This window comes from Periplaneta americana, chromosome 9 (genome assembly GCF_040183065.1).
Source record: "Periplaneta americana isolate PAMFEO1 chromosome 9, P.americana_PAMFEO1_priV1, whole genome shotgun sequence".
NCBI classification, from domain to species: Eukaryota; Metazoa; Arthropoda; class Insecta; order Blattodea; family Blattidae; genus Periplaneta; species Periplaneta americana.
The window spans coordinates 146801320-146818267 of NC_091125.1; the positions used below are offsets into that span (position 1 = coordinate 146801320).

Consider the following 16948-nt stretch of genomic DNA (forward strand, 5'->3'; position numbering starts at 1 on the left):
TCATATTTCGCGCTGTTATGTACGAGAAAAATGTGCGTTGTAGACCTGTATAGGAAGGAAGGATATCGATAGTAGTCTGTATATCATATACTGCGTGTTCAGTTCAAAATGAGTCGTGGCTCGCTGTACAGTATGTCGTCATGTGGCTAGCCGATAAGCCTAGAGAATTCAATCTTCCTACACTTCCGCAGAGGCGTATTACCTATGAGCCAGAGAAGTTGCCTAGCAAGTACGGAGTTCATTCTGAAAAGTACTTACCGATACGTACGGTAACGCCGGTAGTGCCAGGAATGTGAACTGTTTGGAAACACGTACTGAGGTGAGTTTTTTTTCTTACTCTCGGGATATGGGAAGAGGGTTAAGACGATTACTTACGTGCAGTATTTGTTGACATTAACTTCGACGGTCAACATGGACACGGGACATTTGATTTGTGTTGTGGAATGTTGCCGTACGCAACCGATGATAACAAATGCCCTACGCACGACTTCCCGCGCAAAACACAGTTCGAAAGAGGTTATGGTAGCACACAGACCGTACAGACCGCCATTTGTTGCTACAACATTCAAGTTTTACCGTACACGTTCTCAAGTTCAGATTGAACACCTTGATTAATAGGCAACTTCTCTGACATAAAAGTTGAAACTCGCTTCAAATCGCTGACTCACAACAGTGACGTCATGACACACTTTGAAATGAACACCCAGTACATGCTATACTTTGATACTAGTTTCCTCAAATTTGCAATTTTAAACATTTTATAAAATTCAAAATCCTCTAATGAATGCAGTTTTTCTTCAATCTTAGAGAAATTTTGCTCAGAAGTCCACAAGAGCATGTGAAAACTGACACGTGGTTTCTTCTGCTATTGAAAGTATTCAAATCACCACGTGTTGAGGATGTGGTAAGTTTTAACAAATTGAACAATTAACTAAAAGAGTAAATAGGCCTATATTTTTTTTCTCTAAAAGTAATTGGAAAAATATGAAAAGCATGTGTCATATTTACATACACTATCAGAAATAAATTAAATATAAATTTAAAGAAAAATTATGTGAATTTTCAAAATTGGGACAATTAAAAAAAAACAAAAATAATTAATTATAAGTGATCTAATTGGAATATCAAAGTGAAAATTTGTATATTATATGCAGTGGTGGTGCGTCAATAAGAGCACAAGAGCACGTGAACATCTTGTTTCCATTAATGCACGACTAGTTTTATTATTTAATACCGTATTGGCGTAGTAGGGATGTATAATATCAGGATCAAGTATTTTAAAATTCCCGCATCTTGCATAAACTTCTTACGTAAACTTGGCAACATCCGTTCACGTACAAGCCGTGCTCTTTTCAAGAAGGTTACAGAAATTTCACGCATGCGTGGGAGGAAATTGCCTTTCGCTGGCCGCTTATGACTCGTCAAGAGCACAAAGCGTTAAGTGAACAGTGAATCTATCCTACAGATGTCAGGCGCATCGATGCCTATCGTTTACGTGCTATATCTCGAGGAGAAAATTTAATAAGTCTGTATTTTAGCCTGCAGGTGTCAGCATCTCACTGTCGGAACGTTTATTTTATGTGGATGTGTGTACAGTGCTGCTACGAGAGTGTAGTTTGTGAATTACTATACTTCAGTGTCGACATATAGCATAGTTTGGCTTTCAAAGACGTGCTGGCTGAATGTGATGGTGGTATGAATTTAAATATTTGTATGGTGGTGTATATTATTTAAGAATAATATTTACTGGCATGTATTTATAGTAATCAATCTATGCGAATGGGATTACAGTACTGGTATAGGCTATAGTGTATCAGTGTGTTGTGAATCAAAATACTGTATATTACTGAACACACGCTTTTGTAAATTGTTTTATGTATTATTTTTTAACAAACGTAAACAATGAATTCTGTTCAAGTAATTTTGAATAGTAAAGAACTGGGTAAACTGGCTTTCCAGGAAAAATTAGAAATAAAAAGACTAGGTTTCATTATTGTTATTATTATTATTATTATTATTATTATTATTATTATTATTATTATTATTATATGTTGCTTTGAATTTATATACGGTTTTTTCGACAGTGAAATATTGGAATCATGACATTTCATATTAGGCTAAAAACGTACGATTTCAAATTCTCTTCGATTTTGGAACACAAAATTGTGAACACACATAATATTTTATCACGAGCCGCCACTGATTATATGTCCACATTGTAAGAAATAGGCCTAGGTGATAAAAAGTTTCAGATTAATTGGTGTAAAAATATAGAAGTTAGAAATTTCACATATCTATAGCCTTAATCGCGACGCTACCGGGCGTACCCTTGGTCTTTTAGGCCTCCATAAACTAAATGGATCGTCAACTTTTGGAAAAGTGCAAGTTCATAGAAAAGGAACGAAGGTACCGAAGAACAGAATTAGAATAACACCAAGTATGCAGAAGTCTACAAATAATCTAAATCTCATATCATTCGCAGCTCAGCTGATGGCTTCTTTCCAGGACTGAGGTTCGATGTCTGGGGTCGTCACTTCAATATCAGCACTGTGCTTGCACGTGTTGAGATCGCGAGCACATTCCATCTAATGGTCGCCTCCCCGCGTGCTCTCTTAACACAGCTGGTGATGAGAAGCGGCCTCTCGAAGGGGGACGGCGGGGTTTGATGGCTCGATAATGGACAATGGGCGCAGTGTCACCCCCTACTAAATTGCTCCGGGGCTGGGAACAAAGCAATCAGACTTCACGGTCCACACATTGCTCTCCCGAGGCGTGTGACTGAGTTCTGTTCTCTGCCCTTCTACAACAGAGCGCCATGCAGCGGTAAGTGTAGCCTATCGGAGCTTTTCAGACTTCTTCTTATCCAAAAATAAGTAATGATTATGATGATGATGATACGCTATGTTTCAAGAAATTCAGTTAAGCAGGGTTCGATTCCAGACTCGGAATGGCGATAGTACCGTACGTGTATCCATTATTCTGAGTTTCTGCCCAGATCACATATAGATTGCTCATTCCTATGTTAAAATTGGTTGCACTTAGAAGAGAACAACCGCCAGGATCGCCACCCGTCCGCCGTAAATAAACACGAGATGGCAGGACAGTCGCTAATGAAATTCAAATGGGAGTTATGACGTGACTCCTTATGTAACAACTAGATGGCAGCATAGTAAATCTGACAAAAGTTGTTACCGTCAAAACCTATAACGCCGAGCAATCTGGGTATATATGATCTACGGTTTCTGCCGTTTTGTTCTTTGTCTTAAGCAGTTACGACTCTGACCACATGACCATAGAGTCCTGTTACTTGAAGAGTCCACTGCAAGAAAGATGGATGTCATTTGGAATACATTTTGCAGGAGAAGCAATTGAAAGTTTGAAATGCTTAGCGCTCAAAGCTTAACTGTGATTTTCCGATCATTACTGGACAATGACTATCAGTGTTGATGCCATATAACTCTGTATGTACATTCTATATGTCTTAAGCTATGCATTGACAATCTTGGTTCATTTTCGACAAGAAAGTGACATCCATCATTCTTGCAGTGGACTCTTCACTTGTGAATGATGTTGGTCAACAAACTTTACCAGAGTGGGTAGAGAGACACAAACTCTGAAAGTAAATTATTATTATTATTATTATTATTATTATTATTATTACTATTATTTGCCTGTTATTATTCTGTTGAGAAGCTTTTGTCATCCAGTCTGCTCTCCAAGAAGCTGAGAGTTAGAATTTATAAACCAGTGCATATAACACTGAAAGGTGGGAGATTCCTCAGAGCTCAACATGACCCCCTTTGCGCACCCTGCACAACTCATAACGGTGATGCAATTCAGCCCATATCCGTTGTAACATAAGAGGGGTGATTTGTTGAAAAGCTTAAGTAATTTTTACTCTCAGATCATCAATGTTCCTTGGTTTCTGTGAATAGACAATGTCTTTAACAAAACCCCACACGAAGAAGTCAAGAGGGGTTAGATCTGGGGAGTTTGGGGGCCAATCCAAGAGGTACCTGCTTCTCGTACTGGGTTTCTCCTGCGACCTCCTGTATGTTTTTATAACACAGGACCTGTTTCTACAAATGTTCGATACCACAACATTATGGAATCGTATTTAGGTACATTACGCACACCATACTCACGTCGAAATTCCTCTTTTAACACTCTCAAATTGCGCATACCAAAGAACACGTTGTGCCCGCTGTTGATTTGTAGTAGTCATTTTAATCGTCTACGATTTTCATTTGTTCTTTCAGATTATGCATTGCTGGTTGTCATAAATTTCTATCTTTTAATCATAATATAACCAGCAAGAAATTTTTCCTACTATCATAATAGCTTTATACTAAATTAATATTATCCATACCCGAACGGATCAGACTGTATTTGTCGGAGAGGAAAGGTACGCTGGGTTCCCTTTGGATGCAAACTAGCCTACCGAAGTCCCGTTGATTCTGCTGGCTGATCCATGCTAAAATTAAACAGAATTTGACTGAAGGCTAATATGTACATAAAGAGGAGAAAAGTCACAGTACGTACAGGGCCTATAACAGGCTGAAATCAGCCAGGAATTAAAAAGGGCGAAATACACTTAGAAAACGTGTCCCACAACTTCTCAACCAATTGCTCCACATCCACATAAAGAAAACAAAGCGGAAGCGTTGGGTCTGACGGGATCGTGGGTTTCGACCCCGGCGGAGACCCCGCACACAGGGGGTGGAGGTACAACATTTTAAGCGAGGTAACCCTGGGAACAGCTCCGGGGGAAAATGCCATGTATTATTCAAACCATTTCGGAGGCAATCTCTAGCGCCCTGCTAATCCTCAAACCAACATCGGAACGAACGAGCGAACGAACGGACGCGGCTGTATTTTATTCCCCATTGCAGGGCTGTCCAAACCTGCTCGGTGGCGCTCTGTACCCAAGGAACACGGTTTGAATTCCGGCTGAAGGTGATGGACATTCAGGAAAAACTAAAGCAAATGAATATCTTACTAGCAATTAGCAGATTCACTGGTCCCAAGTGGTAAATTTACTGCATGTCAAAGATGGTTTCGTTCATGAATAAAAATAATAAAGACGAAATTCTGAGTACAGGCTGCAAGTAGTTAGATCTCAACTCTTGGTAATATATTCCACCAGCACAGCATAACGTTAGAATGTTTGTAAAAAGCGACTGCTGACAAATAAATTGTTTTATTCATGACTGGTATCTAAACTGGTCTTTATTTCACCATCCTTAGCAACGTAATCAATAGCTTTATTCACAACAGTGAATTAAAGAAGTTTTTAATACACCTGTGAATTTAAAAAAATTAAATCACTCTCTCGCTGACAACCTACACTTCAGCAACAATAAAATCCATAAATTCATTCATCTTCAAAAACAATATATTACAAAGAAAATGCCTACAATTCAAAATTAACTTTTAGACGCCAGTAATTAAATTTATACACCAGTAATGGATAAAATATTGTATAGCACGCAAGAGTATAGGCCTACGTTTTTATGTGATCTTGGAAATTATCACTCTCGGCTTCACCTCGTGCACTAAACTTTCCACCTGCGGATAAAATCTAATTTTACTCTCTTATACTATAAATTACTATTATCCTGCTGAGTGTGTTTAGTAACAACTTCGGGGATGTTTAGTGCAAGACCCAATACCTCCTACTACTGGGTGTTCAGTTCAAAGTGTGTCATGGCTCGCTGTATGCCGTCATGTGGCTAGTCGATGAGCCTAGAGAATTCAATCTTCCTACACTTCCGCAGAGGTGTATTACTTATGTGCCAGAGAAGTTGCCTAGCAAGTACGGCGTTCATTCAGAAGAGTACTTACCGATACGTACGGTAACGCCCGTAGTGGCAGGAATGTGAACTGTTTCGAAACATGTACTGTGGTGAGTTTTTTTCTTACTGTCGGGATATGTGGAGAGGGTTAAGACGATTACATACGTATTTGTTGACATTAATTTCGACGGTCAGCATGGACACGGATCATTTGATTTGTGTTGTGGAATGTTGCCGTACGCAACCGATGATAACAAATACCCTGCGTATGACTTGGCCGCGCAAAACACAGTTCGAAAGAGGTTATGGTAGCACATAGACCGTACGGACCGCCATCTGTTGCTACGACGTTCAGGCTATACCGTACACGTTCTCAAGTTCAGATTCAACGCCTTGATTAATAGGCAACTTCTCTGACACAAAAGCTGAAACTCGCTTCAAATCGCTGACTCATCAACAGTGACGTCATGACAGTTTGAAATGAACACCCAGTAGATTGGTCTAGATCTGGTGACCCTTAGGAAAGTTTTGAACATTCTCTGTAATTTTCTTTACCCTTCCTTTCCGAGGGGAAAGTATAAGCAATATACAGTACTATACGGTTGCAATGCCGAAGTACCTCTCCTCCGTACTAACAAATCATATGCCTTTTTAACGTTGCCTTAGTTACACTTTCACGGTGCGTTTGGCCACTTTCTCCCTATTTTCGCAAGGAAGCTTTCTTATTTCTGGCCCCGAGAGGATTACTATTCACTTCAACCATACTTTGGAGTCTCAAAACGGACACAAGTATATACAACAATGCAGTAATAACTTGGATCCGCTCGACCACGAGGTCAAGTATATGATTATGTCTCGTGACCAGAACAGTATGAAATGGAAATATAGAAACTGTAAATCTATCCTTTGAAAAGGTGGAAAAATTCAAATACTTTGGAGCAACAGTAACAATTATAAAATATGATACTCGAGAGGAAATTAAACGCAGAATAAATACGGAAATGTCTGCTATTATTCGGTTGAGAAGGCTTTGTCATCCAGTCCGCTTTCTAAAAAACTGGAAGTTAGAATTTATAAAACAGTTATATTACCGGTTGTTCTGTATGGTTGTGAAACTTGGACTCTCACTTTGAGAGAGGAACAGAGGTTGAGTGTGTTTGAGAATAAGCTGCTTAGGAAAATATTTGGGGCTAAGAGGGATGAAGTTACAGGAGAATGGAGAAAGTTACACAACGCAGAACTGCACGCGTTGTATTCTTCATCGGACACAATTAGGAACATTAAATCCAGATGTTTGAGATGGGCGGGACATGTAGCACGTATGGGCGAATCCAGAAATGCATATAGAGTGTTAGCTGGGAGGCCGGAAGAAAAAGATCTTTAGGGAGGCCGAGATGTAGATTGGAGGATAATATTAAAATGGATTTGAGGGAGGTGGGATATGATAGTAGGGACTGGATTAATCTTGCTCAAAATCGAGACCGATGACGGGTTATGTGAAGGTGGCAATTAACCTTCGGGTTCTTTAAAAAACATTTGCATGTAAGACCACGAGGTCAAGCATGATATTGATGTATAGACCTAACAACAAAATAGGAAGTGTACAATATTGTCACCTGCTGTCACACTACAATATTGTTAACGCATATTTTTCCACATGAATTACCGAAAACGTGGCCTCGAGCTACCAGCAGTAGCGGCCGGTGATCGAAATCCTCGGTGAGGCCAGATGCAACTAGTTTAAGTGCTTCCGATAGGAAATGTTTGTTTATGATATTAATTATTATTGTTATTATATTATTAATATCATTATTACTGTATTATTATTATTACTATTATTAGCCTATTCTTATTACTATCAATGAAAAATAATAATTTCACTCACCAAATAAGCTGTTATGCTGTGAGTTTCAGTGATTGTTTCAGTGTAATGAAGCAACCCATATTGTGTTGAAATTCCCCTTTCTTTCTTTTCTTTTTATTTTTTTCCAACAGAGAAGTTTATTTTGCCTCACATTACCACATAACCATTTATTTGCCCATACCAGGATGCAATAGAAACTCGCGTTTTAAGATTATGTGTCAGAAAAATTATCAGCGATGTCGTAGGTATCTCGGTAGTCTCTCTCTTTATTTAAAACTTCCTTTCTTTCAGTATTATTTCTTCTCGAAAAAGGACACTCTAACATTGAATTAACTTCTCCAGCGTTATTTCTCCCATTTGTTTCTGTTTATATTTTCCCAAAATACATAACAACATTGGCCCAGATTCACTACTGTACTACGAAGTACAATAGTACAACACCCTCGCTTACGTCATAAACTCAGACATAAGGGGAGAGAATCGAGTGGGTGTCTGCCTGCCAAAGAGCTGGAATTTTGTTATTTATGACCTAGTTAGGAAAACAAGTCACCACTGCTATTCCCACCCCACACTACCCTTGAGGCCGGCCCATGGATGGGACGAGTGAAACCTGACCAGGCCAGACGAATTGTGCCTCAGCTACAACGTTTTAAGCGTAAACTCAAAGCCCGCGAAAGGACATGAAATGCATTAAGCCAGACCCGGCACGAACGATTCTGGCCTCAGGAACAAATTTTACTGCAAAACAGTTCTATATACATCAAAGTTTTCAAATGCTTCTACAGCGATATATGCTTTATTCAAATAACTAATACATTATATAAAAACACAAAATTTGATTTCAGTTAAGCCAAGTGACTGAGGCCCGGCCTCACTTGCCTCAGTCAATCAGCCGCCACTGGCTACCAGCATCCTGCAAGCGACTGTTTGGGAATCCTGATGGCAATTTAATGTAAATCACCATTACGCTAGATCTGATAGCGCTAGTAGTGATGTGATCAAAGTAACTGTGGCCTACGCAAAGCAGAGAATACCAAGACATAACGGAACATTGGTGGAATCACAATCTCAATGGAAAATGTAATTAAAAAAAATTGCCTCGTCATAAATGTCATAGAACATGCCCGGGGTCGAACTGTAGTAGTCAGCTTGCGCTATAGCTGGGACCGGGAATCGAACCCAGGCCGCGGTCGATGTGCATGCTAATGACACTGCGCGGTGCACAAAGCGAAGGCCGGACGTTCATTAGGCGCGCACGCCACACATGTCATTATGTACACACGGCTCCAAAACCTAAGCAGTCTTTGTATCCAATCAACGTAATTAAGAATTAATCACCGAAGGTCAATCTCGTTAGCAACCACAGATCATATGGCCGCTAATTTGTTTATATTTGGGATTACGTCCCTTCCGTGGGGAGGCTTTTGTATCGACGACGTGATAACTCGAATTTCAGTAGAAAACTGAAACGTCCATTTAGGGCTTAGGCCTAATGATAATAGATAATGAGTTATGCGTACATTCAACAACAACATAATAATAATAATAATAATAATAATAATAATAATAATAATAATTACTTACTGGCTTTTAAGGAACCCGGAGGTTCATTGCCGCCTTCACATAAGCCCGCCAGTGGCCCCTATCCTGAGCAAGATTAATCCAATCTCTACCATCATATCTCACCTCCCTCAAATCCATTTTAATATTATCTTCCCATCTACGTCTCGGCCTCCCCAAAGGTCTTTTGCCCTCCGACCTCCCAACTAACACTCTATATGCATTTCTGGATTCGCCCATACGTGCTACATGTCTTGCCCATCTCAAACGTCTGGATTTTATGGTCCTAATTATGTCAGGTGAAGTATAAGACAATGCGTGCAGCTCTGTGTTGTGTAACTTTCTCCATTATCCTATAACTTCATCCCTCTTAGCCCCAAATATTTTCCTAAGAACCTTATTCTCAAACACCCTTAAGCCCTGTTCCTCTCTCAAAGTGAGAGTCCAAGTTTCACAACCATACAGAACAACCGGTAATATAACCGTTTTATAAATTCTAACTTTCAGATTTTTTGACAGAAGACTAGATGACAAAAGCTTCTCAACCGAATAATAATAACAACAATAATAATAATAATAATAATAATAATAATAATAATAATAATAATAATAATAATAATAATAATAATTTACATACTTTTAAGGAACCCGGAGGTTCATTGCCGCCCTCACATAAGCCCGCCATCGGTCCCTATCCTGAGCAAGATTAATCCAGTCTCTATCATCCCACCTCACTCAAATCCATTAATATTATCCTCCCATCTGCGTCTTGGCCTCCCCAAAGGTCTTTTTCCCTCTGGCCTCCCAACTCTATATATGCATTTCTGGATTCGCCCATACGTGCTACATGCCCTGTCCATCTCAAACGTCTGGATTTAATATTCCTAATTATGTCAGGTGAAAATTAATAATAATAATAATAATAATAATAATAATAATAATAATAATAATAATAATTCTAAAAATAAAATAATATTTTTCCCAGCGTTTCACATATTGCAGTGGTTTATCGGCGTACCCACCGAGCACAACTTTGCCGAGTTTGCTACTCCGTCGGACAGGTGGCATGCCTATTGCGAAGAGATGACAATGATAATGTTTTTATTGTTTAGTAAACTGTCCGAAAGCAGGTCTAAATCTCATATATGACATCAATAAGGCAGCACTCATGAGGCAAATAAGCTAGGAGACAATGGGGTGGAGTGACTAGTTCCGTCCCCCCTCTGCTGACTAGTTACATATTACACTAATCAAACTTCAGATAAAATGAAAAGTGATATATTCAACTGTAATCAGAACCTCTGAAGACTTTACGCTAACTAAATGCTACTTGACAATTTGATTTACACTAGCCAAATGCTACTTGACAACTGAAATTGTTAATCAAAATTATCAACGTGATAGGGCCTATGCATGTCAGGAAATTCGGTACCCAATGTTTTTTTTTTTTTGGGGGGGGGAGATTTTTCTAAACTTCTTCTGTAAGTTAGGTCTTTCAGAATTCTGGATGTGCCTCCAAACAATCCGGTAATATTAATAAATGTTGTGATTTAGTCAACTTCGAAATATTTTGCGCCAAGAAGTGTCAGGTCATTAGTACTGCTCGTAAATATCAAAATTCTGCAAGTAGTCCTCCCAAGAATCCCTTGATATTTATAAACTTTATGATTTATTCAACTTCAAAATGTTTTAATGTATTTTGCGCCAAGAACCGTTCAGATCATGGGCATTTCTCATAAATATCAAAATTCTGCAAATAGGCCTACCAAGAATCCCTTGATATGTATATATTTTGTGATTTATTCAACTTCTAGATGTTTTAATGTATTTTGCGCCAAAAAGTGTTCAGGTCTTTGACATTTCTCATAAATATCAAAATGTTTTAATGTATTTTGCACCAATAAATATTCAGGTCATTGATATTTCTCACAAATATCAAAATTCTGCAAGTATGCCTACCAAGAATCCCTTGATATTTATAAATTTTGTGATGTCTTAATACATTTTACGCCAAGAAGTGTTCAGGTCATAAATTAAAAAAAAATTCTGGAAGTATACCAACAATCAGAAAAAATTCATTCGTATGTTTAATATATTTGAAGAGTCCACTGCAAGAATGGTGGATGTCACTTTCTTGTCGAAAATGAACCAAGACTGTAAATGCATAGCTTAAGACATACAGAATGTACATAGAGAGTTATATGACATTAACACTAATAGTCATTGTCCAGTAATGATCGGAAAATCACAGTTAAGCTTTGAGCGCTAAGCATTTCAAACTTTCAATTGCTTCTCCTGAAGAATGTATTCCAAATGACATCCATCATTCTTGCAGTGGACTCTTCATTTTATAAAATCTGAAAGTACCAACAATCATACAATCATATATTTTGTGAATTATTAAACTTTGAAATATTTTGCGCCAAGAATTGTTCAGATGATCAGCATTTACCTTAAGTTACAAAATTCTACAAGTACCAACAATGTGGTAATATTGATAAATTTTGTGATTTATTCAACTCCGGAATATTTTGCGTCAAACAGTATTCAAGTCATCGAGGTTTCTCACAAATGTCATTCTGTAGCTTACAGGCTTCTTTCTCAATTGATTCAATAAGTAAGTTTCAGTTGCGCCAGTCTTGTTAAACGTTTTAATCTACTTTGTTGTTCCCTTAACGCTACTTTGGAAATTTGGCGCATGAATATAATTTTAATGAATTGTGATATTGTTACAAACCTAAAATATGATATTTTCATCCGAAATCGGCGTGGAAAGCAGATGTTGCTCAGTTATTGTACCGAAGAAAAAACTCGCGTTTGGGTTTCAGCAAGTCGATGGCCTACATTAAAATAATTAATTTTTACAAAACTGTTCCGTTATGGCGCAGACACGTCGGCCAGACCAGCAATGGTAGGAGGTGGGGAGGTAGAGACGACCGCTAAGTGGCATATGGTTTATCTCAGCGTCGCTTTGACTCCGAGTTCGATTATGTGAGGCAGGCGATTCGCTCTTCCACCCCTTCCTTCCATCTGCTCTTACTACAACACAGAAAGGCTTTCAGCGTCGTGCAGGGCGGGCCGCGATGCGATGCTGCACCAAGTAATGAGTCCACTTTGTAGGCGTCGCGGCGGCACCGATCTCACTTCTACAGCGAGTACTGGTAGACTGTCCAGTGTTCAAAGCCGGCCAAGGGCCATTCACATTTAAAAGGCGATAAAATTCTAAACACGACTTCCTTCGGAAGAGAGGTAAAGCCGGAGGTCTCCTATCGCATATTTACGATAGGCCTATTTCAAATAATCAGGAGTCATGTGCAAGAAATAGAAGAGGATACTTAATCTAAAAACGATGAATTCATTTTATCCAATATCAGTGTAATCTTAGTAAAAAAAAACATACAGAGCGAAATCTTAATCAAGTCAAATGAACTTATGGCCTGCTTCTCGAATAATATTTAAGTATTCATGAAGATAATGAGTCCTTAAATACTAGAACAGACTGCAGTTTCTCTAACGTTCAATAGGTCTAATGCTTCCTTAAATCACTAGCTTAACATCTCGATGTTGGGAGGATACGGGATCCCTAACTCTTCTTACATGGAAGAACTTTGGAAAGAATGCACTGACCCTAAGTTTTCAGCTATTTTCATTGAAATAATAAAGTCTGCTAGATATACTTACTTACTTACTGGCTTTTAAGGAACCCGGAGGTTCATTGCCGCCCTCACATAAGCCCGCCATTGATCCCTATCCTGAGCAAGATATATTACAAGTATTTACATTACTAGAGACGGCGACTATGGTGATTAGGCCTATTGTAGTACAGCAATATATAAGTATGGCTCGGATTTTTTGGTGCTAAAAATCGGGAAATTATTTATTTTTATGTGCTAAAAATCGCCCGGATGTAAAACCGTGAACCTTGGCTCCGACTGTTAGCATGGCAATCACTGACCACCGAGGACGATCTTAGTCTTTGAGGGCTGTTTAGCGGTCTTTGAGGGCTGTCCTTCCTTAAGGAGATTCAAGAATAATTTAAAAAGTTGTATATAAAGTGAAAATTAAAATTAAGGTGACATTCAACATTTAATTTTTTTTTAAGGTGACATGTATTTATCTAGGCTGACGAGTTTACTTCCTTGGTTTGAATTGTAAATTATTTAAAACTAGCGTGTAAGAGGGCCTTAGACTAGAAATGTTTAGTTTAAATGTAGTTCTGTTTATAAGTATGCATAAGGGTGTAATTATTTGACTTATTTGAACTGTTGTATCAGTGAAGCGAGGTGAGTCAGTGAAGTTATGGTTTTACAGTGCAGTGAACAGTTCCGATCAGTGATAATTTATAGCGTCAATGAAATGTGTTCTATAGTGTCAGTGAAATGTGTTACAGAGTGTCAGTGAAATGTGTGCTAAAGTGTCAATGAAATGCGTCATAGTGCCACTACAGGGAATGAGATGAGAGTAAAGTGAAAGACTATTGAAACTTATGTAGGACCTATAGATAATTATGTAGGTTGTATTGTAAAATTAGGTATTTTATTTTATGTTTTATTATTATTGTGTTAAATTGTATTGTGTATTATTATTGTATTGTGTGTAAAATTGTATATGTGTTGTAAAATTGTATTGTGTATTGTAAATTTTATTGTGTATTGGTTATCATTTTATTGTGTATTGTTAATATTGTATATACCACTGCCACCGGGTGCTTGCCCACTTGCAGTGTAAATAAATACATACATACATAACGGTCGAAATAGCCACGATTCTTTTCACCCCTTCTTTCCTTTCCATACCTCCGGAATGTCATGTTTTCTGCAGTAACAGGAGTGCCATCTGAAGTTTTCCCCCCACAGTAAATCAACATTACTTCCGATTCTTTTTAAATCAGCGCTTCCTTTACCATTTTCCCCACACGTCTCTACACATTTAAGATGCGGTATCCATCTTCCACAAGTTTCTATGAACAGAAAAGTCCAATTAGAACCCTTCCTCCTCAGTAAGCCACAAATTCTTCCGACTCAATTTAATTAAGTGCTGCCCTCCCAGTTTTTCTCATTGTTGTAAATATATCTCAGGATATCCTATTTAGAAGGTAAGGTCCACCTTAGAAACGTCGCAATTCTCGACCAATGGAAGTAGTGCAAACAGAAATCATTTCCCTTTGTAAACTGAAGCCATTACAGGTTCCGTTTGACGCTCACTTTCTCCGCTGTCCTTGGCCTGCTCCAGGTCATGGTCGTTTGATTTCCTTTGTCTCGATTCTTCGGCATTAAGTATCCTACAGACATTTAACTCGACCTGGTGGTGTGCTGGGACCGCTTTGTTTGCGCCGCTGCGTCCATGTGCGTGTCAACGCCACGCACAGTGTTACGCATGACGAGACACGTGAGTTCCAGGGACAAGTTCCTGTTCCATCTAGCAGCGCCTCGAAAACTGTCAGATTGTAACCCAATATTCTGTGAAGTGCACATTCAAAATATAAACGTTGAAGAAATGAAGAAACGTAAGTCATGTATAAAAACGGAGTCTATATTTTTTTTGGCAATAACAATACAAGCGAAATATTAGAGCTTACCCTGAGCTAAGTACATTTAACACACATAGATTTAAGAAACAAATCAGATTAATTATTTAATTGTTTAAGCTAACAGAGTTAAAAATTGATACTCTAATATTTATGTACTTTTGTATTTTCTATTTGTATATAGACCCTATTATTACATGCTGTATGTATTTTACCATTTATTAATGTTAGGCCTATTGTTCTCAATGAACTCTCTTAATTTTGTGATATATTTTGTATAACTGATCTGAACTGCGCCCGAGCACGAGCTTCTGCTCTTTCGGGCTGCAATGCCGAATGTAGCTCAAGTGTAAAGTATTAAATAAATAAATAATAAATAAATATATCATCTATTACGCCACCGAAGGCTTAGCTCAGGCGATAGCGCGTTTACCCGCTGATCTGGATCTGCCTTAGGACATGGGTTCGATTTCCGCTTGGGTATATTACCTGGTAGGATTTTTTAAGAGGTTTCTCCAACTGTAAGCCAATGTCAGGTAATCACATGGCGAATCCTCGGCCTCATCTCGCTATCACTAAACCCATCGACACTAAATAATCTTGTAGTTAATACAGCGTCGATAAATAACCGAATAAAAATCGGAGTAGACTGTATCGGAGACACAGTCGCAAGTTTTATGCGCCAATACGTCATTCGGGATGGGATGTTGAACGTAAAATATCCGTTAACCCTTGTTCCCATTTCCACTGCACATGTCTCGACATTATGAATTTTCTCTATTCACTCAAATTCATCCGCAAATTTATTCAATTTAACTTGTCGACTACTGATTGTTGCTCAATTGATATTGTTATCTGGTTCGTTACGAATCGTTTGACACCACTGCGAACGTTCTATCGTTTCGCACTCTCGCGTTACACTGTCTCGACTACCGCGCGACCCGCCAATTTGTGCAACTTCTGCTCTCCCGCGTATCCCTAGATGACGTCAATGTTTTAATTCAAGGTCACGTTGGTTACATTGGTCCTTCGTCCACAAAGAAGACAGAGCGATCAGTTCTCATATATTTTGGAAACCCAAATGACCTAAATTTGAAGTCTCTTGCATATACCCAAGCCAATTGACGTAACTCCCACTCCAGTCTAACCGACTGAAGCACTTGGTTTCTGCGCACTTTGGGATGCATGTTGCTTGGCTATAATATGGCGAGATGAGACTGGAAATGGTATGGAACACCTGACATTCGCCTTACAGTTGGAGGAAAAACCCAACCAGGATTTGAATTCACGTCCGAGCGCAGTGGTCGAAACACGAGTCTCGTTTGTTAGCCGAGCCGCGCCGGTGGCTATGATGGTGCTGATTATGATTTTATATGAATATAATTATGAGTAAAATCGCTATTTCGATTTTACAGACGTGGACAAATTATTATCAAAATTGACGATTTTTATGATAATTCTGTTTACAAAATTTGACTTTTCAATTTAGACTACAGTTGACAATTTTCATATTTCCATCATTATAGTAGACAGAAATATGCAAAAATGTAACTGTAGTTTAAATTGAAGAGCCACATTTTGTAAAAATACACAATAAAAATCTTTAATTTTGCTGAAACTTTATAAATATGCAAAAATGTCAACTGCAGTCAAAATGGAAGAGTCAAATTTTGTAAAAATATAAAATGAAAATCTTAAGTTTTGCTAATAATTTGGAAATATCAAAAATGTGAAGTGTAGTCCAAATTGAAGAGTTGGTAAAAATATATAATAAAAATCTTCAGTTTTGCTAATAATTTGTAAATATGCAAAAATATCAAATATAGTCCAAATTGAAGAGTCAAATTTTCTAAAAATATACAATACAAATCTTCAATTTTGCTAATAATTTGGAAATACGCAAAAATGTCAACTGTAGTCTGAATTGAAGAATCATATTTTGTAAAAATTATAATAAAAATCTTCAATTTTGCTAATAATTTGTCCACGTCTGTAGAGACTGCAGAGCTGTACGGAATTCGATAATTCTGAGACGGGAATTCGCTACCCAGTCGGAGACTGGCACCATCTGCATTTAAACATGCGTCGTTACTTTTCATTGCAGCGCTAAAACCCTTCACACTCAATTGGCACGAGCAGCTCCGCAGAGAAGCGTCCCCAGGGACGGCGCCGCAGCTACGGCAAAATCCCTGCAGCCATGAA

At 38.3% G+C, this 16948-nt stretch overlaps 1 protein-coding gene across 16 annotated transcripts in view; it reads right to left on the minus strand.

The window, feature by feature from the left end:
• Positions 1–16948, minus strand: part of LOC138706600 (muscleblind-like protein 3) — a 1567271-nt gene that overhangs the window by 47069 nt on the left and 1503254 nt on the right. The window lies entirely within an intron of this gene.